This window comes from Erpetoichthys calabaricus, chromosome 2 (genome assembly GCF_900747795.2).
Source record: "Erpetoichthys calabaricus chromosome 2, fErpCal1.3, whole genome shotgun sequence".
NCBI classification, from domain to species: domain Eukaryota; kingdom Metazoa; phylum Chordata; class Cladistia; order Polypteriformes; family Polypteridae; genus Erpetoichthys; species Erpetoichthys calabaricus.
In genome coordinates, this window is record NC_041395.2 from 25,956,184 (window position 1) to 25,977,099 (window position 20,916).

At 42.2% G+C, this 20,916-nt stretch overlaps 1 long non-coding RNA gene across 1 annotated transcript in view; it reads left to right on the forward strand.

Moving 5' to 3' along the window:
• The window catches only part of LOC127526814 (uncharacterized), a 41,996-nt gene that overhangs the window by 20,025 nt on the left and 1,055 nt on the right, over window positions 1-20,916 (forward strand). The gene's annotated exons all lie outside the window — the stretch shown is intronic.

Here is a 20,916-nt window from a genome sequence, read left to right on the forward strand (position 1 = left end):
CTTTCTAGAAGAGTGTTGATGCAGTGGTAGCGCTGCTGCTTTGCAGTAAGGAGACCAGGGTTCACATCCCGGGTCCTCCCTGTGTGGAATTTATATGTTCTCCCCATGTCTGCTTGGTTTTCTTAGGGTTTCCTTCCGCTGTCCAAAGACATACAGGTTAGGGAAATTGGTGACACTGAATTGGCCCTCGTGTGTGTGTGTGTGGTTGCCCTGTGATGGACCGGTGCCTTGTCCGGGGATTTATCCTAACTTGTGCCCAATGCTTGCTGGGATAGGCTTAATGCTGTCACGACCCTGGTCTGGATTAGGCAGACTAGAAAGTTACATGACTTTCTAGAAGAAAACAGATTCCATCCATCCATCCATCCATCCATCCATATGATGTCCTGAGACATCATATTCATTGAAAAACACAACTTTGGGGGAAAAAAATCTTGATTTTTTTAAAACATAAATTCCATCCATCCATCCATCCATTGTCTCCCGCTTATCTGAGGTGTGGAAACAAAAAAAGATGTAATTGAACAAAATGTATGTGTGTATAGAAAATAGGACAGAGTGATGAAACTTGTTTGTGTTTGGCGTGCGTGACAAAAAGCATGTATACTTTCTGGAAGTTTCTTTTGATGATGTGTGTGACAAGAAAATATACCTTTAGGGTAATGACTTTACAAAAACTGGAAAAGTACAATGAGTCAGGATGCTATTTTTTGCTTACATGGTCAACGATCAGGAGATTAGAAAGGTATAAAAGAACAAGGACATCTGCGCTCGAGGCAGATGAAGTGCGGTGTCCTAGGACTGTGTTTCTCTGACATTTTACCCTTGCCTGGTATGTATTAATAAAAGGTTTTGACTAATTTTAATTTTCTTCTCTGTCTTCAGTCACAAAAAGTGTCCACAGTTTTGGCGCCCGGACGTGGGACAAGAGACGGCCGGTCGACTCCTCCAGCGAGACCATTTCAGTGATCCGTCTTACCAGCGGACTGCCGTTAACTTGAGATATCCGGCAGCAGAGCATGCAGCTCCGGCAAAAGTTAGGACTGCCCTGTCCTGAAACAGTTCTTGCGTGAGGAGCCCCTGGTCTCCTCTTTGCTACATCCACGGTGACTGAACGGATTTCCAGACAGAGCTTGCACATTTCCAGGCTGGGGTAAGCACCGGGGGATTTCCGAATATTTTTTATTTTCTAAATAACGGGAGGGCGAGTTTCCTGTTGACCGTCTAGTCATACGCATACGAAAGGTCTGACGAAAGGATACTGGCCTCACCCATATCCTAGACTCGGCTGGACGTATTGATGTAGTATTCTGCTGAACCGAATCGGACACGAAGTCACCTGAGCTGGAACCCGGGGATGTGAGCGGACAGGCTAACGGGACGAGTAACGGGGTGGTATGGAAATATAAACCGAAAAGAGCACAGATTACAGGATTGCTGTTAGGACGAAATAAATAAATCTACATACAGAATAAGCAACAAAACCGTGTTCTCCTGGGAACTGGGACAGGACCGATAGTTAGGTGTCTCCCCTTGGGACTAAGAAGGGAACAGTTTAGGTTTAGTGAGTGGCACACTTAATGCCTTGCTGATTCATACGTACAAGGGATTAGACAAATCAGTATATAGTTGGAAAATTAAATACAGAACCCGGGAGAGCAAGGGGACATAATGGGAATTTATAACAGTAAGCCTGTTAATCGCCGCACAGGGGGATCAAAATCATTAGTGCTGGAAGGATTATTTTCGGAGGATCAACAGACGCCCCGTAAAAATGGGTCTCCTAGAAAATTTATAGAAAAGAAAACAGGTTTAGATTTATCCTATTATTTTTTTCCCCTCCTCAGAACCGACCTCAGACCCCTCTATTATCCCCTCCTCTATTCCCCATTCCGACTGTCCCCCCCTGCACTACAACTAGCAGAAGTTTCCCCTGATGATTCCCCAGGCACAGACTCACCCTGTACTAGACAAACCCCCGTCTCCAAATGCACTCGAAGTCAAACCTCCACTCACAAACCTGCTCCAACTTTTTTCTCCTCTAATCCTTCACTTACTTGCCCTTTAATAGAAGTTCCCAATCCCCATTATAACCCTGCCCATCCAGCTGGACCCCAAAATCCCACAACAGTTATGATAAATCGGAATTGGGACATCCAAGAACTAAAAGATGTCGTGAATGCACTTCCAGATCCAAAGGAAGTAGGAGGACTAAAATTTGTTGAACAACTTGATCAATTAGATAGCATGTATAAGCCTAATGCTGCTGAATGGACCCAGGTACTTCGTCGAAAGTTTGGGACCACATGGGCCCACTGTTAGCAGGGGTGTCCGCAATGACATTCCATGGGTATGGAACCCAGCTTTAACTCGAGGACAGGGGATAGGTGGAGAAGGCGAATTTAACTCACAATGGGAGGCGTTGAGACAAAATATTGCAGAAACATATAAAAAAGGAACGGACTGGTCCCTTATTTCTGCTGCAAAACAAAAGAGAGACGAAACAGTTGATGAATGGGCACATAGGATTCAAGACCTTATGGCTAATCACTCGGGCTTGGGAAATGCTGATGACCGCACCCGAGCTGCAGTTCCACCTTTTGTTTCCGGCTTGCGCCTTGATATACAAAACAAAGTCCGCACTTCCTGTATTGAGTGGGAAAGTGCCACGTTTGATGAAGTCAAACGACATGCTGAACAGGCCGAATCGGACTCTCATGCCAAATTATTGGTAGCACAGATGAACTATTATACCAGGAATGCTCCTGACCAAGGTCGAGGATATGGCTTTAGAGGAAGGGGACGAGGACGAGAAAGAGGACGAGGTGGTTTTAGAGCTCCTCCTGTTGACCACACTAAGAATCCTTTTATTCCCTCTCCCTTTAATCCCAATGTTTAATTCCTACTCTTGTTACGCCTGTGGTGAAACTGGACATTTTCGTCGGGAGTGCCCTCACAGACAGCAACAGCCCCCACCTCCCCTTATTCCACCTGTTTCCTCTGACACCCCTGACTAACAATACTGGCCATAGGAAAACACTGGGACCTCCAGCCACTCTTTTCAACTACCTTTGCTCACCCATAATTCAGAGACTGATCCTTTACTGACATTGTTCGTTGATGGCACTAAGACTGTTTTCTTAATCGATACTGGTGCCACTCGCTTGCTGGCAAAGGTCCCTACCTCGAACAAAACTGTTACTGTGCTTACTGCTTCTGGACAACCTCATCTTCTTCAAGTATCAAAACCTCTTCAAGTCCAGTCACGTCCTGGCGGACATACCTTACTGCATCGTTTTCTTTTGAATCAGCTTTGTTTTTTCTGTTCAACCCCCAAGTTGTTGTGTCAAATTACCCCTTATCCCAAACCCTCTTTTGCAGCATGGACTTTAGATATTTCCCCACACACCATTCTCCTCAAAGCCCTACACTTTTTTTCCCCTTGTCTTTTTCCCAATTTACAGGCCCCTGACATTTTACACTGTACTGCCCAATACTTCCCTATAGAAGTAGACACCACCTGGCTAGAATCTTTCCTTACTTCTGGTACTTGCCCCGAAACCCTTCACATCTACTGTGTTTTTATTTCATCCACAAAGGCAGCTGCTTCTGTTCATCTTACATGCTCACAGCACATATATTATCTTGGCGGCATAGTGCCTCATTTTTCCTTAGCTAAATCACACACTGTTAATGGGAGAAAATAGGCCCATGGGTGGAAAAATGCCTTGAAAGAACAGACTGGTTACAACTTACTCCAGGTATTTTTGATACTCCTGACCATTTAATAACTAAAGTAGTGTTTCAAAGGATAGCCCACTGTGAGCCTCTGGTGATCCACCCGAAGTCCTCCTTCCGCCCACACCGTGCCCAATATCCTTTGTCTCCCGAAGCAGAGGCTGGCATCTCCGCCGTACATCCCGATCTCGTCAAACGCGGTACCGCCGATGGACATGGACCGTCATGCCTCAGGGATACAGAGAAGCCCTTTTGTGTTTATGGTTAAGCTCTTGCCCAAAAAAAATTTAGAAGGCTTTTGGCCGGACGGGATACAGTATGTAGATAGAAGGCTTTTGGCCGGACGGGATACAGTAGCGCTACAGAAGAAAAAAAAAAAAAAAATTGTACAAAAGATACCCAGAAATTGTTGCTGTTTTTTGGGGGACAATAGATACCCAGAATGTTTTTGGGGGACAATGGCCATAAAGTTTCTAAAAGTTAAGCTGCAGCTAATCAAAACAACTGTAAAATCGCATTACAGCCACTGCAGACAGTGGGTTCTAAATTTTACTGAAAGAGCACAGCCGTTGCAACAACTGGCTGAGAAGGCTCTGTAACCTCAAAGCTACTCTTTTATCTGCGCCCGCGCTAGGTTTGCCTGATCATTTCTCGTCCATTCACTTTGTTCGTGGACGAAAAGCAGGGATTTATGAATGCAGTACTGACGCAACAACATGGAGATAAACAAAGACCGGTGACTTATTTTTTTCTAAAAAAAAAAAAAACTGGATCCAGTGGCTGCAGCATTTCCTCCGTGTCTTCGTGCTGTGGCTGCAACAACAGAAGCTGTATTAGCAAGCACGGATGTAGTTCTCATGAAATTTCTTCTGTCCTTTTCTTTTTTCTTGTGAGTTAATATTCTCTGTGACTGTAGCCTTTTTTCTGGGAATGCGGTTTTGCTGTGGTATCGTACCGTGTGGTTTCTCGATAGTTGGATTTGTCCTTGTTGTCGTAATTGGATCGCCACGGAAGTTTTTCTTCCTTGATTGTCGCTGACTCAGTTCGCCAACGAAGTCTCCTTGATCTGGAAACCGGCGCCGTTTAGCTGAGCAGGATTGTGTTAACACCAGCTAACATCATGAGAGGCTGTTTTATGTTTGTTTGTCCTGAAGAGTTGAACTTGCTTTTCTTCAGAGTCCATTCGTTTCTGTTTCCTTTGCTGCATTGTTTCCAAATATAGTGTAAATATAGAATAATACTGGGGTGAAGTGTGTTGAAAATGCTTTGGGTGATTTTGTATGTTATAGAGTGTATTAAAAGGGATCCCTATGAGTATCAGAATGTACTCTGTACTTTGTCAAATGCTACAATTGAAAAATGGAGCGCCCTCAACCAGTTACGCAGTGGTCCAAGGGGACCGCCTGCTGGAAGCAAATCAAATTTCATAAAGCTAAGTGCACAAAACAGCTGAACTCGTAGCACTCACTTAAGCATGTCAGCTGTCCGAAGGGAAGATCGTAACAATTTATACAGATTCCAGGTATGCTTTTGGAGTCTGCCATGATCATGGAACACTATGGAAACTAAGGGAATTTAAGACCAGTCCTGGAGAGCTCTAACTAAAAAACTGAAAAAGATAATTATCGATTTGTGTAATTGGTTTAGCGCAAATGAATTGTCTCCACTTTTGTTTAAGGCTTGTAAATATACAAAAGTATTTTTCCTTTTAAACCCTGATCAAGTTTGAAGGGAAAATGCTCTTTTAATAATATTACATGAGAAGGGAGACAAGTTTTTTGGCGATAAGCGGAATGTGTCTAATTGTGATATGAATGTGTGTGTCTAATTGTGATATGAATGGAAGTTGTGTATTTTAGGTACTATAAAGGAAGAGCATGGTGACGCAGTGGTCAGCACACTTGATACGAATAAAGGTTCAAGCACGTATGTTTTCCTTGTTAATAATAAGCATGAAGGAAAAGACGCGTTTAAATATATTGCATAGATAACCTTTAAGCACAAATTAAGACCAGTACTGGCAAACCCATCCAACATCAGAAATTGATCGAATCCCTTTAGAAGTTATAACCAAACCATCGGAGCTAGCGATTGTTGGGTGTCAAGCTCACACGGGAAAACAGGATCCTGCTAGCAAAGGGAATGATTTAGCTGACCACTTTGCTAAAGAGGCTGCATATAATAACACACCAATTTCTTTATTCCAACAGAGAAATGACCAGGACCCTGATAATTAAATTATTTCTTTACAGAATGCAGCCACGGATATCGAAAGGAGAAAATGGTCCAAAGAAGGGTCCCTCTCTGATGGAGTCTGGACTCATAAACACACTAACAAACCTTTTCTCCCAATGATTTTCTCTCTAGTCTTGCAGGTTTGCGAACCTCGTTGAAGGAAATCCACCAGCAGGTTGATCAAGCCTGGAGGACCAGCCCCCTTTCCAAGGATTTACCAATTCGTTTGGGCACCTGGATCCTGGTTCGAGATACTCGGAGGAAACACTGGCATCAGCCTAGGTGGAGAGGACCATTCCAAATTCTTCTATCCACACCACACGCCGTGAAAGTTGAGGGACTGCCTGCCTGGATTCACGCCTCACATTGCAAGAGATGGCACCCTTGATTGCTGTGCTACTATGTTTTTCTTTTCCCTTGTCTACTGCCCTGGTCACCTTGACTTTCCCGTTAGGAATCACCACATCAGTGCAGTTTGATTTCTGCTCTATTATCAACTGTGGGACTGGTCAACAAACCCAGTGGACCGGATCTGACAAATACGTGTGTATGAGGGGAAGTGACTGCGACAACTGGCAATGGGTTTTTGCTAACACTGGAACTGAGGACTGGGGTTATCAACCTTTTGAGGCCCAAAAATACGGTTTGAAAAATCGGTTTTCTATCATAAAAGGACATGCCTCTCATTGTATGTGCTGACAACCATTGTAACTCAGGTATTTATGTATTAGGGGTATATGTATCTGGAACAGACCCTTTAGGGAGATTTCTAATTAAGATTGACGATCCTGTTACTAACACCCCTCATTCTCTGGCACACACACCCATCTCCCCAACTTTTGGTTCAGATTTTTCTCCTGTTAAGATTATGAATATTTCCACCCTTTCATCCACTTTTTCAATAGAAACTGGTTATGGAGATCAGAATACATGGTTGCAGTGGGTTCTCTATTCAGCTAAGCAAGTTAATCGTTCTCATTGTTATGCGTGCGCTGCAGCCCGTCCCCATTTAGCTACAGTCCCTTTCCCATTATCTAACATTTCTGACCCCGTGGGGTTGCCCTGCCTTCTGTATTTATCTATTCTTTTTTCCCCCACCCGTCACATGGATACCCCTATGTTTCTAACTCACGAAGGAAATTATACATGTTTCAAATCTAATGGAGCGACATGGGTAGGAGATTTACCATTTTCTTTCTGTTCTTAAACTTTTCAGGTTACCTTTTCTCTGAACACCGTTCTGTCTTCCTTTCTTCTCTCCCAAACCACTCCTAGATCAGATATTTGGTGGATGTGTCGTAGGTCCAAATTATTTGCCACCTTTCCCCCTAATTGGTCTGGTACCTGTGCTCCAATCCAATTAGTTATGCCTTTTACTTCTATCCTTACCTCCCTCTCCTTACATGGCCCTGGAGTATACATAGATGCTATTGGAGTCCCTAGGGGTGTCCCAGACAGATTTAAAGCTAGGAATCAAGTCGCAGCCGGTTTTGAATCTATCATACCCCAAATTACTATTAATAAGAATGTAGACTGGATTAATTATAACCAACAACGTTTCCTTAACTTCACCAAAGACGCTATTGAAGGTATACATGAACAGCTTGATCGTACTTCTCTGATGACTTGGCAAAATCGTCTAGCCTTGGACATGTTACTTGCCGAAAAGGGAGGTGTTTGTGCTATGTTTGGTGATGCTTGTTGTACATATATTCCAAATAATACCGCGCCAGATGGATCAATAACTCGTGCATTGGCAGGCCTCACTGCTCTCTCTAAAGAACTTTCCACTAATTCTGGCATTACAAATCCCTGGGATCAGTGGTTTGCATCCTCCTTTGGGTCCTGGGGACAATGGATAAGATCTGTTTTTCATTTCTTTGGTTGTGACATTTTGTCTCCTCCTCCTGGTTGGTTGTTGTATTATCCTTTTGTTTCGCTATATAATATCTAAGTACTTTACTGCCTCTATAGAAAGGGCATATATGCTACATGAGGAGCGCATGTCTCGTATAGCTTCTTCCATTTTCTCTCCCCTTTCCCTTTCATCAACCATTTCAAAATAGAATTTATAGGCCCACATCATTTTTGTTCAAAAAGGGAGGAGTGTGGAAACAAAAAAAGATGTAATTGAACAAAATGTATGTGTGTATAGAAAATAGGACAGAGTGATGAAACTTGTTTGTGTTTGGCGTGCGTGACAAAAAGCATGTATACTTTCTGGAAGTTTCTTTTGATGATGTGTGTGACAAGAAAATATACCTTTAGGGTAATGACTTTACAAAAACTGGAAAAGTACAATGAGTCAGGATGCTATTTTTTGCTTACATGGTCAACGATCAGGAGATTAGAAAGGTATAAAAGAACAAGGACATCTGCGCTCGAGGCAGATGAAGTGCGGTGTCCTAGGACTGTGTTTCTCTGACATTTTACCCTTGCCTGGTATGTATTAATAAAAGGTTTTGACTAATTTTAATTTTCTTCTCTGTCTTCAGTCACAAAAAGTGTCCACAGAGGTCGGGTCGCGGGGGCAGCAGCTTGAGCAGAGATGCCCAGACTTCCCTCTCCCCGGCCACTTCTTCTAGCTTTTCCGGGAGAATCCCAAAGCGTTCCCAGGCCAGTCGAGAGACATAGTCCCTCCAGCGTGTCCTGGGTCTTCCCCGGGGCCTCCTCCTGGTTAGACATGCCCAGAACACCTCACCAGGGAGGCGTCCAGGAGGCATCCTGAGCAGATGCCCGAGCCACCTCATCTGACTCCTCTCGATGTGGAGGAGCAGCGGCTCTACTCTGAGCCCCTCCTGGATGACTGAGCTTCTCACCCTATCTTTAAGGGAAAGCCCAGACACCCTGTGGAGAAAACTCATTTCAGCCACTTGTATTCGCGATCTCGTTCTTTCGGTCACTACCCATAGCTCATGACCATAGGTGAGGGTAGGAACATAGATCGACTGGTAAATTGAGAGCTTCGCCTTGCGGCTCAGCTCCTTTTTCACCACGACAGACCGATGCAGCGGCCACATTACTGCAGATGCCGCACTGATCCGCCTGTCGATCTCACGCTCCATTCTTCCCTCACTCGTGAACAAGACCCCGAGATACTTGAACTCCTCCACTTGGGGCAGGATCTCGCTACCAACCCTGAGAGTTATGTATCTTTAATAGCATTTTTCATGCTTTGAATATCATTTGAACTATATTTGCAGCAGAAAAATGGCAATCTTCCTCATTCCTAACTCTAGCTGACATAAAAACAATCCAATATCCTCTATTTGCTATATATTTTTTGCTCCCAATCTGAATTTGTATTTCTCGCTCTTCTTATTCCTTCAAAATAGCCACAAATGTTTATAGAGAAAGTTAGAAAAATACCTTTTAAATTGATCAGAACAGAGGAAGTTGTTGTTAAAATGGTTTTTACATGCATATCCAAGGTCAGGTTGATCCATCTGTTGTCTTGACCAGGTAATCCATTGGATAAAGTGTACACTTTATTCCTTTGTTGAAATAAAAAACTGTGTGTCACAATGTTAAATTTAGATACAGTATATAAAGGTGAAAAATTACAAGGAACTAGTGGAGGAGCTTCTCACTCTTCCTAGCTAGCAACGTAGTACTAGGGTGTTGTACCGTGTTAGCCATTATGAATGTAGAGAAAAGCCAAGCAAAATGACACCTTTTATTGGCTAACTAAAAAGATTACAATATGCAAACTTTCGAGGCAACTCAGGCCTCAGGATTACATCTTGCCTGAAGAAGGGGCCTGAGTTGCCTCGAAAGCTTGCATATTGTAATCTTTTTAGTTAGCCAATAAAAGGTGTCATTTTGCTTGGCTTTTCTCTAGCTAGCACTGGAATGACATTTTCTAATCCGCTTAATGCAGGGTGTGGCTGGAGCTAACAAGGGGCACAAGTCAGAAACAAATCGTTGACGGAGTGCCAGTTCATGGCAGACCAAACACACACACACACACATTCACCAAACACACACTAGGGCCAACTTATCACTGCCGATACAGCAGACCTGCATGTCTTTGGACAGCAGGAGGAAACTGGAGCACCAGGAGGAAACCCATGCAGACCTGAGAAGAACATGCAAACTCCACACAGGGAGAGTAAACTCCTCCGGTCTCTTTACTACAAGGCAGCAGCGCTACCACTGTGTTACCGTGCCGCCCCAGTTGAGCGCAAAATTAGAATAATAGAACAATCTAGATGAGAACAGGCCATTCAGCCCAACAAAGTTCGATAGTCCTATCCACTTAATTATTCCAAAAGCACAATATAGTCAATAATAATAAATAACAGTAACAATAATAAATATATCTTTACAAATTCTAAATTTGAATTTTCTCTCCAAGAACATGGGGAGAGATTTAACCAGGACATCATTCAAACTGGGAGACGTTATAACGGAAAGTGGAGTGAGTCTACGTTAGCAGACGTCTGACAGTCATTCCAGCAAGAAACACCTTAGAGGATTAAAACAGAGAAAAAAAAAAAAACTACCAAGTGACAACCTTATATAAATGATAATTATATTTAAAACAATTATATTTGCAACTAGCCATCCCCTCCGGCTTTGCCTGCGTGGAAGTGAAACAGGACAGAGAGGAGGGCCCTGTCTGACTCACCATTCCTGATATCACGCTTCCGGATTAACATGAATATATTGCTCCTGCAAGCGAACTATGATTCTTAGCGCAATGAGAGAAGCCTCAAAATCAACCGGAATGTTCAAGCAAATTATAGAAAAAAGCCCGATCTAAATCTGTTAAGTAGTTCTCTCATTCACTATCTAAACAGATGTAAGATACGCCCCGAGGCTGGTGTGTGAGTGTGAAGGGTGGCGCTCCCCTCCCCTCGGCCCGCAGCGTCTCTCTAGGATTCGCGCAAATACTGTAAATTGGTACTGCAAGTGAACTATGATACTTAGCGCAATGAGAGTGGTCACAAATTCTAGAAAAAAATCCGATCTAAATCCGTTAAGTAGTTCTCTCGTGAAAAGCGGACAGACATACAGCCAGATGTTGGATTTTATATATAGAGAGATGAGAAATCAAGCAAAATGACACCTTTTATTGGCTAACTGAAAAGATTACAATATACAAACTTTTGTGGTAACTCAGGCCCCTTCTTCAGGCAGGTCACTTTGCTTGACTTCTTATTACATCCATAATGGCTACCACGGTATATCAACCTACTAACCTACTAATTATATGCGTACTTTATCATTTTTTTCCATGTTTAAAAATTATTTCTAAACATATTTTTTTCTTGTATTGCCAGATATGGATTTAACACCCTCAGAGCAATAAAATAAAAAAAAAAAATTGATAGGAGCTGAGTTTCTTTTCTTTAAAGACTTTCTAAATAAGAAACTTCAGCTGAAACAAAACCCTACAGCCTATGAGACCCTCAGGACTGAACTTGAAAGCCACTGCTCTGAAGACTTTTTAGGTATTTATATTGACCTGCTATGTCCAAACACCCACTGGTGCAGGGGGATTTACCAGGAAAGTTTTAGTCAGCCGGCACCACTCATCGACAACCACCATATGTCAGAATATGATTAGAGACGGAAAGAATGAGAGATTCACATTACACCTTTTGTTTAAGTTTACAAGATTCTACTTTGCTCAAGACATCTGGTAGTATATCCTTGAAAAGTTGTAGCTCATCTCCATAAATAAATTTACAAATATTAATAATCCCAGTCTGGCAGGGTTTGTAACATGTTAACATGTCACAAACTTAGTAACATTGTGTAAGAAGGATAAAGAGCTGTCTTTGTTTGGGAAAACTTTCATTCATTAACCCTAACTCTAACCCTAACTAAAATTGGAATTTTCATTCTGCAAAATAACATTTTAGATTTTCATAATTATGTATTACATTCATTAATATTCCCTATGTTGCATTTTGACTTTGTTTTCCAACCTTCCAAGTCTAGGCTGAAGAATTACTATTTATCTTAATGAGACAAAATTAATAAAATAAAGGTTAAGCAAGAGAACAGCTGTGGTGTTACCATTTTAGCACTACAACATTTCTTAACATCATAATAATGTTAAAGATGATTTAAAATAAAGCTGATTAATTATTACCCTCTGAAAGAATTCAAGCAGCAGGTTCCTCTCGTTATTTCAGTGCGTCTCTGGTATTTTGCACTGACCACCCCTTGTTATGTTAAAAGGCTTTTCAGGTCATCAGCCCTGTGTTTACAGTTCACTTTGCCTGCAGGAGGCACGTTCTTTTCACACACAGACGTTCCAGTAGTTGTTGTTTTCTCCCGAGAAGTGGGTTCATCAGCTAGTACTGCACTTTGTAATGTAACAACTTGCATCCTGACCCAGCTTGGTAACTTGTGTTGCTCTGAACTTGTTAACAGTAATTTATAAATAAATATTCATAATTCTTTGGTCCGTGATGTTGTTGTTAGTGATTATAGTAATTAAAAAATGGAGGATTATTTGTCAGTGTCAATGTCAATTTATTTATATAGCACATTTAAAACAACATAGGAATGCTGTGGCCAAAGTGCTTTACAATAAAAGAAGAAAAAAGAAACATACAATTAACATAAATAACATAAATAGAAATAAAATAAATGAACATATATAAAATAAAAAAATAAATAGAAGTATTGATTTTAAAATCAATTTGAAAACTGACAGGCAGCCAGTGAAAAGAAGCTAATATTGGAGAAACAGAATCCGACTTTCTTGCCCCAACCAGAAAGCAAGCGGCAGCATTCTGGACCAACTGTAACCTGCGTATCAGGGATTTGCTAATCCCAGAATACAGCGAGTTGCAGTAATCGAGGTGAGAAAAGATAAAAGCATGAGTAGCTTTCTCAAGATCCCTAGAAGATAAAAAAGGCTTGATCTCACCTAATAGACGAAGCTGGAAAAAGCAACTCTTTACTACAGAATGAATCTGTTTCTCAATATAGAGGTTACTGTCAAAGATAACACCAAGATTGCGGACTTGAGGTTTGCAAAAGACAGAGAAAGAGCCGAGAAGTCCAAGACCAATTTGGGCTTTAGCTGATGGACCCACTATAAGCACCTCCATTTTATTTTGATTCAGATCAAGAAAATTATTAGCCATACAGGATCTTAGTTCAGAAAGACAGTTGTGGAGTTGATTCACTGCAGAGTTGCAGACGGGAATATAAACCTGTGTATCATCAGCATAGCAATGTTAAATTTCTTAAAAATAGCTACAGTATCCATTACTGTTCTTACAGTAAGGTTCCACCACAGACAAATAGTTCCAGTCAGTAATGTGATGTTCGTCAGGTCATTTAAGGTTTTACCCAAGTGATTAAGACCTGACTTTTGTAGAGGTTGTGCTCTCCCCCTTGGCTCTTGTCTCCAGATCCACAGCCACAGTCACCTATACACAACTTCTGTGACCTACTTGGCTATCTTGCTAACTAACTATTATAAATACTTGTCAATAATGTTCAAAGTTAGTGAGCCTCCACATCTGCATGGCATTTTAATTTTTTTTCTTAAGGTCGATTGTGAAAGTGAGGTGAAAAAGAGACCACAGGCAGGGTGAAATGGGTGGAGAAGAGTGTCAGGAGTAATTTCTGACAGACGGGTATCAGCAAGAGTGAAAGGGAAGGTCTACAGGATGGTAGTGAGACCAGCTATGCTATATGGGTTGGAGATGGTGGCACTGACCAGAAAGCAGGAGACAGAGCTGGAGGTGGCAGAGTTAAAGATGTTAAGATTTGCATTTGGTGTGATGAGGATGGATAGAATTAGAAATAAGGACATTAGAGGGTCAGCTCAAGTTGGACAGTTTGGAGACAAAGTCAGAGAGACGAGATTGCGTTGGTTTGGACATGTGCAGAGGAGAGATGCTGGGTATATTGTTTTGTATCAGTATGCTGCTGCTGGAGTATGTGAATTTCCTCTTGGGATTAATAAAGTATCTATCTATCTATCTATCTATCTATCTATCTATCTATCTATCTATCTATCTATCTATCTATCTATCTATCTATCTATCTATCTATCTATCTATCTATCTATCTATCTATCTATCTATCTATCTATCTATCTATCTATCTATCTATCTTTCTTGCGAGAAGGATGTTAAGGATAGAGGTGTAACTGAGCAAGATGGAGAGGACAGAAAGATATGGCAACTGCTAATAGGAGCAGCCAAAAGAAGAAGATTTTATTTTTAAAAACAAGAACCTAACAATGTCATGCTGCTTGATCAGAAAAATAATAATTAACACTGTTACATGCACACGCTAGGGTGGTAGCTTAAAGGTTCTGATGATGGTAGTTATCCACCGAACCAGGGGGTGGTGTTGTATTCTGATGCTTTCTCTCTTCCTCCATTTGCAGATTGGAAGATTGATGGCCATTCCACCACCGACGTCACTTCCATTGTCCGCCCCCTCCTGCCTGGAATCCATATGACCAGAAGTTTAGCCATTGTAAGTCACTTCTGCATTGGACTTCCATCTAAAAAGATGTCATTTTTCACCTTTGTTATTAAAGGGCCATTTTGGTTTTGTTTATTTCCATTATATGGGGTTATGGACATGCCCCCAAATTTCTTCCTGTATTTACGTATTTTATTTCAATAGATACAACCATTTACTTTGCAATGAATTCAATGGAGAAAAAACAAAAAAATGAAAAAAAAAAGCAAAGTTTGATCCCCACACAAGTGTTTCCTGTCTGTAAGTCGCACCTTAGAAGTAAGGACAGCTTTATAACACTCACCCCACCAGAGCACATCACTTTCACAATGTAGATTAGGGGTTTGGTCATTGGTCTCGCACAATACTGCTATTCGTTCCTTGCCATGTATATATATGTATTTTGATTGGCCCGATCACTAGTGAATTTATACTTTTTATTCTTTTTTTTAAATTGCTCCCGCACTGCAAATGTGAGAAGCTATGAACCTAAATCAAAAGCTGATAACTGTGTGAGTTGTTTTATGCAAACTGTGTACGTATGTGTTTTAATGCACCATGTTAATGTTCGACTCATGAGGTAATTCTGTAATTATCGACAGCAGACGCTTAGCATGATTAGCACAGCATGCACGATTTCACCATTGTGCATAGTGTTTCATGTCGTTAGATTAGTTCCACCCTTTCCAAATGGTCTAAGTCCAGTTGTTTTGGGTCATGCCAGAGTGAGATTGAAAATGATCACATCTACTTAATACTTTGAATGTGAGGTTAAGTCGAGGTAAGTTGTATCTCCCTGAGCCTGTCAAAACACATACATACTGTACAATATAATTTATCAGTACACAACCATAATAGACACAGCCAGGTTGCTTGCAAGCTTTGCTACTCTGTCTCAGTTACCTACTACAGTGCTGCCATCTAATGGATGGCAAAATAATTTTTTCGTTTTTTTAACAATTTGTGGTGAGAAGTAAAGCAAAATGACACCTTTTATTGGCTAACTAAAAAGATCACAATATTGAAAGCTTGCATATTGTAATCTTTTCAGTTATCCAATAAAAGGTGTAATTTTGCTTGACTTCTCACTAACAATTTGTGGAAATTAATACTATAAATAGACAGTTCGTAGGTATGTCATTGCGATAATGGTATAAAAATGGTAATGTTTTGAAACAACTAGATTTATTAAAAGATTAATATTTTGATGTCTCGCAACCATATAATAAAACAGGACTCAAAAGACTGGATGAAGAGTGGACTCCTTTGGTACTGTGTCTCTTCGGAGAATCCTTGGGTATCGCTAGTTTGACTTTGTGTTGCTCATGGAGTCCCACGTGTCACACATTACCTGCATTGTGAATGGAGCGTCAGTTACGGCACTACGGACACATGAAGTGATTTCCCGTGTTGTGATCTGGCTCACAGGATCCTTATTGCAGCTGGGCCAGGCCAAGGGGACGCCCACGTAACACCTGACTGTGACAGATAGATTGGTGGGACTGGACCCTAAGGGGTTGACAACCGGGATCACAAGATGTTTCATCATGTGGTTGGTGCAGCAACACGCTTTACCAGTGCATGCTCCCTAACCTGACCAATCGTGAATGTTTTTATGATAATGACAGTGATCAAGATAGTGACAATCAGCTGGATGATGTGGAACCTGTCAGCTCTGAGAGTAATGCAGATAGCTGTCCTGAAGGCCTTTCTTCATTAGGTGTCTGACTCGTCATGACTATCAGGACAGCACTACATGGACATTCTGACACCCACTGTGTACAAACAGTCACCCACTACCAAATGTGGACAGAGCAAAGAAACACGTTATACGAGTGTGGGACATGTGCTTCTTAGCTCAGACTCTGTATACTGTCATAATTCTAGGAATCTCATTCAAATGCAGACTTTGATTTGTGTTGCTGGTCAAAACAAAGTAATTAGCAGTTTCTTTACATTTTTGACAGATTTCTACAGATCAGGGGTCCTCAACCACAGTCCTGGAGGGCCGCAGTGGCTGCAGGTTTTTGTTCCAACCTGGTTGCTTAATTAGAAAGCAATTCTTGCCAATAATTTAATTTCATGGCTTGTTAGTGCTTTAACTCTGCTATGTCAGGCCATTCTCATATCCTTGATTTTCTTCCCCTTTCTAAGGATGTCATCCAAATGAGTTGAAGGCTAAAATGGAGGAGTAATTCTCAGTCCTTCACTTTCCTTCCAAGTATTTAATTAAACCCAATAGTGCATGATAAATACACACCGGTGTAAATGGTAACAAGCTAAATGGAGAAATGCTGGTCTCTTTTGTCATTTGCATTTTATTGCTAATTAGGAGCTTTTAAAAACCAAGAGTATAGCTGTTTAAGGTTAAAATGAGCAATAAGGGTTCAAAATGTTAACGAACGAGTCAGGTAAAGTGAAGCAGAAGTGTTACTTGAGCAATATGTGCGTCTCATTAAGCAACTGGGTTGGAGCAAAAACCTGCAGCCACTGCGGCCCTCCAGGACTGTGATTGAGGACCCCGATCTATAGATAACAAAACCATTGCTTTCTAATAGATTTCTTTACATTTTTTATGTGTTTTGATTGAGTTCATTATTATCATACATGCATAGACCAATTCCGCTGCGTCATGGTGATGAATGGTCCAGCAGTCAATGTGCTAAATCAGTGGACCCCTGTGGCTGCAGGTTTTTGTTCCAACCAACTTCTGTTTTTCATTGGACTTCTCTTAGCCTAATTAAGTGAGTCCTTATTTCCCAGTTTCTGTGTTTTAGAGTCAATGTAGCAATTACAAATTAAGTTTGGCAGATATTTATTAAAATGTAATAAGCAGTTAGGACCTATATGGGGAATATATTGTTTTTTTAAGTCATTAACAGCATTTTCGACCTAATTTTCTTTCTGCTTTTCCAGGTGTTCTGGTTATTTAATTGATTATTTACTAATCGGCAGGTCTGACACTGAAGTCGTTGCTGCTTTCATCATCCCGGGTGTCTGCTCTGTTGTTAATTTTCACTTCTTCTTCTTCTTCTTCTTCTTTTTCTTTTGGCTGCTCCCGTTAAGCGTTGCTACAGCGGCTTTCTGTCCTCTCCATCTTGCTCTGTCACACCCATCACTTGCATGTCCTCTCTCAGCACATCCATAAACCTTCTCTTAGGCCTTCCTCTTTTCCTCTTCCCTGGCAGCTCTATCCTTAGCATCCTTCTCCCAATATACCCAGCATCTCTCCTCTGCACATGTCCAAACCAACGCAATCTCGCCTCTCTGACTTTGTCTCCCAACCGTCCAGCTTGAGCTGACCTTCTAATGTCCTCATTTCTAATCCTATCCATCCTCGTCACACCCAGTGCAAATCTTAGCATCTTTAAGTCTGCTACCTTCAGCTCTGTCTACTGCTTTCTGGTCAGTGCCACCGTCTTCAACCCATATAACATAGCTGGTCTCACTAGACCTGTAGACCTTCCCTTTCACTTTTGCTGATACCCGTCTGTTACAAATCACTCCTGACACTCTTCTCCACCCACTCCACCCTGCCTGCACTCTCTTTTTCACCTCTCTTCCACAATCCCCATTACTCTGTACTGTTCATCAAAAGTATTTAAACTCATCCACCTTCGCCAATTCTACTCCCTGCATCCTCACCATTCCACTGACCTCCCTCTCATTTACACACATGTATTCTGTCTTGTTCCTATTGACTTTCATTCCTCTCCTCTCTAGAGCATATCTCCACCTCTCCAGGGTCTCCTCAACCTGCTCCCTACTATCACTACAGATCACAATGTCATCAGCAAACATCATAGTCCAGGGGGACTCCTGTCTAATCTTGTCTGGCAACCTGTCCTTCACCATTGCAAATAAAAAAGAGCTCAGTGCCGATCCCTGATGTAATCCCACCTCCACCCTGAATGCATCCGTCACTCCTACCGCAGACCTCACAACTGTCACATTTTCCTCTTACATATCCTGTAGAACTTTTACATACATCTCTGCCACTCCCGACTTCCTCAAAACAATACCACAGCTCCTCTCGAGGCACCCTGTCATATGCTTTCTCCAGGTCCACAAAGACGCAATGCAACTCCTTCTGGCCTTCTCTAAGCTTCTCCATCAACACCCTCAGAGCAAACATTGCATCTGTGGTGCTCTTTCTTGACATGAAACCATACTGCTGCTCACTAATCATCACCTCACTTCTTAGCCGAGCTTCCACTACTCTTTCCCATAACGTCATGCTGTGGTTCATCATTTTTTTTCCCCTGTAGTTACTGCAGTCCCTTATTCTTAAATATTGGCACCAGTACACTTCTTCTCCACTCCTCAGATATCCTCTCACTTTCCAAGATTCCATTAAACAATTTGGTTAAAAACTCCACTGCCATTTCTCCTAAACACCTCCATGCTTCCATAGGTATGTCATCTGGACCAACGGCCTTTCCATTTTTCATCCTCTTCATAGCTGTCCTTACTTCCTCCTTGCTAATCCATTGCACTTTCCTGATTCACTATCTCCACATCATCCAACCTCTTCTCTCTCTTGTTCTCTTCATTCATCAGCCTCTCAAAGTACTCTTTCCATCTGCTCAACACACTCTCCTCGCTTGTGAGTACGTTTCCATCTTTATCCTTTATCACTCTAACCTGCTGCACATCTTTCCCAGCTCAGTCCCTCTGTCTAGCTAATCCGTACAGGTCTTTTTCTCCCTCCTTAGTGTCCAACCTCTCATACAACTCATTATATGCCTTTTCTTTTGCCTTCACCACCTCTCTCTTCACCTTGCGCCTTATCTCCTTGTACTCTTGTCTACTTTCTGCATCTCTCTGACTATCCCACTTCTTTGCCATCCTCTTCCTCTGTATACTCTCCTGTATTTCCTCATTCCACCACCAGGTTTCCTTTTCCTCCTTCCTCTTTCCAGATGTCATGCCAAGCACCCTTCTTGCTGTCACCCTTACTACATGCTGTAGTTTCCCAGCTGTCTGGTAACTCTTCACTGCCACCCAGTGCCTGTCTCACCTCCTCCCTAAACTCAGCCTTGCAGTCTTCCTTTTTCAACTTCTACCATTTGATCCTTGGCTCTGCCCTCATTCTCTTCTTCTTCTTGATCTCCAACGTCATCCTACAGACCACCATCCTATGCTGCTTAACTACACTTTCCCCTGCCACCACTTTGCAGTCTTCAATATCCTTCAGATCAACTCTTCTGCATAGGATATAATCTACCTGTGTGCATCTATTGTACGTAACCCTGTGTTCCTCCCTCTTCTTAAAATACGCATTCACCACAGCCATGTCCATCCTTTTGGCAAAACCCACTATCCTCTGACCTTCTTCATTCCTCTCCTTGACACCATACCTACCCATCACCTCCTTGTCTCCTCTGTTCCCTTCACCAACATGCCCATTGAAATCCACTCCAATCACCACTTTCTGTCCCTTGGGTACACTGTTCATCACTTCATCCAACTTACTCCAAAATCTTCTTTCTTACCCATTGCACACCCAACTTGCAGTGCATATGCATTAACAACATTCATCATCACATCTCCAATTTCCAGCTTCATAATCATTACTCTGTCTGACACTCTTTTCACCTCCAAAACACCCTTGACATTCTGTTCCTTCAGAATAACTCCTACCCCATTTCTCTTCCCATCCACACCATGATAGAACAATTTGAATCCACCTCCGATCCACCTGGCCTTACTCCCCTTCCATTTAGTCTCTTGTACGCACAATCTATCAGCTTTCCTTCTCTCCATCATATCTGCTAACTCTCTCCCCTTACCAGTCATACTGCCAAAATTCAAAGTCCCTACCCTCAATTCCACTCTCTTTACTTTCCTCCTCTTCTCCTGCCTCCGGACATGTCTCCCTTCTTCTTCTTCGGCCAACAGTAGCCCAATTTCTGCCAGCATCCTGTTGGCTAACAGTACAGGTGGTGGTCGTTGTTAACCTGGGCCTCGACCGATCCTGTATGGAAATTTGTTTTGTTGTTCGCATATTGATCTGGCAAAATTTTACACCGGATGCCCTTCCTGACGTAACCCTCTCCATTTATCCGGGCTTGGGACTGGCACGAAGAAACACACTGGTTTGTGCATCCCCTGTGGCTGGTTTATCCCCTGTGGCTGGGTTCATCCCTTTTCTTTCTTTCTGTTTGGTTTTACTTTAGATTAAATGAAGGGCGGCATGGTGACGCAGTTAGGAGACCCGGGTTCGCTTTTCGGGTCCTCCCTGCTTGGAGTTTGCATGTTCTCCCTGTGTCTGCATGGGTTTCCTCCGGGTGCTCTGGTTTCCTCCCACAATCCAAAGACATTCAGGTTAGGTGCATTGGCGATCCTAAATTGTGCTTGGTGCGTGTGTGTGTGTGTGTATGTGCCCTGCGGTGGGTTGGCACCCTGCCCTGGATTTGTTCCTGCCTTGCACCCTGTGCTGGCTGGGATTGGCTCCAGCAGACCCCCATGACCCTGTGTTAGGATATAGCAGGT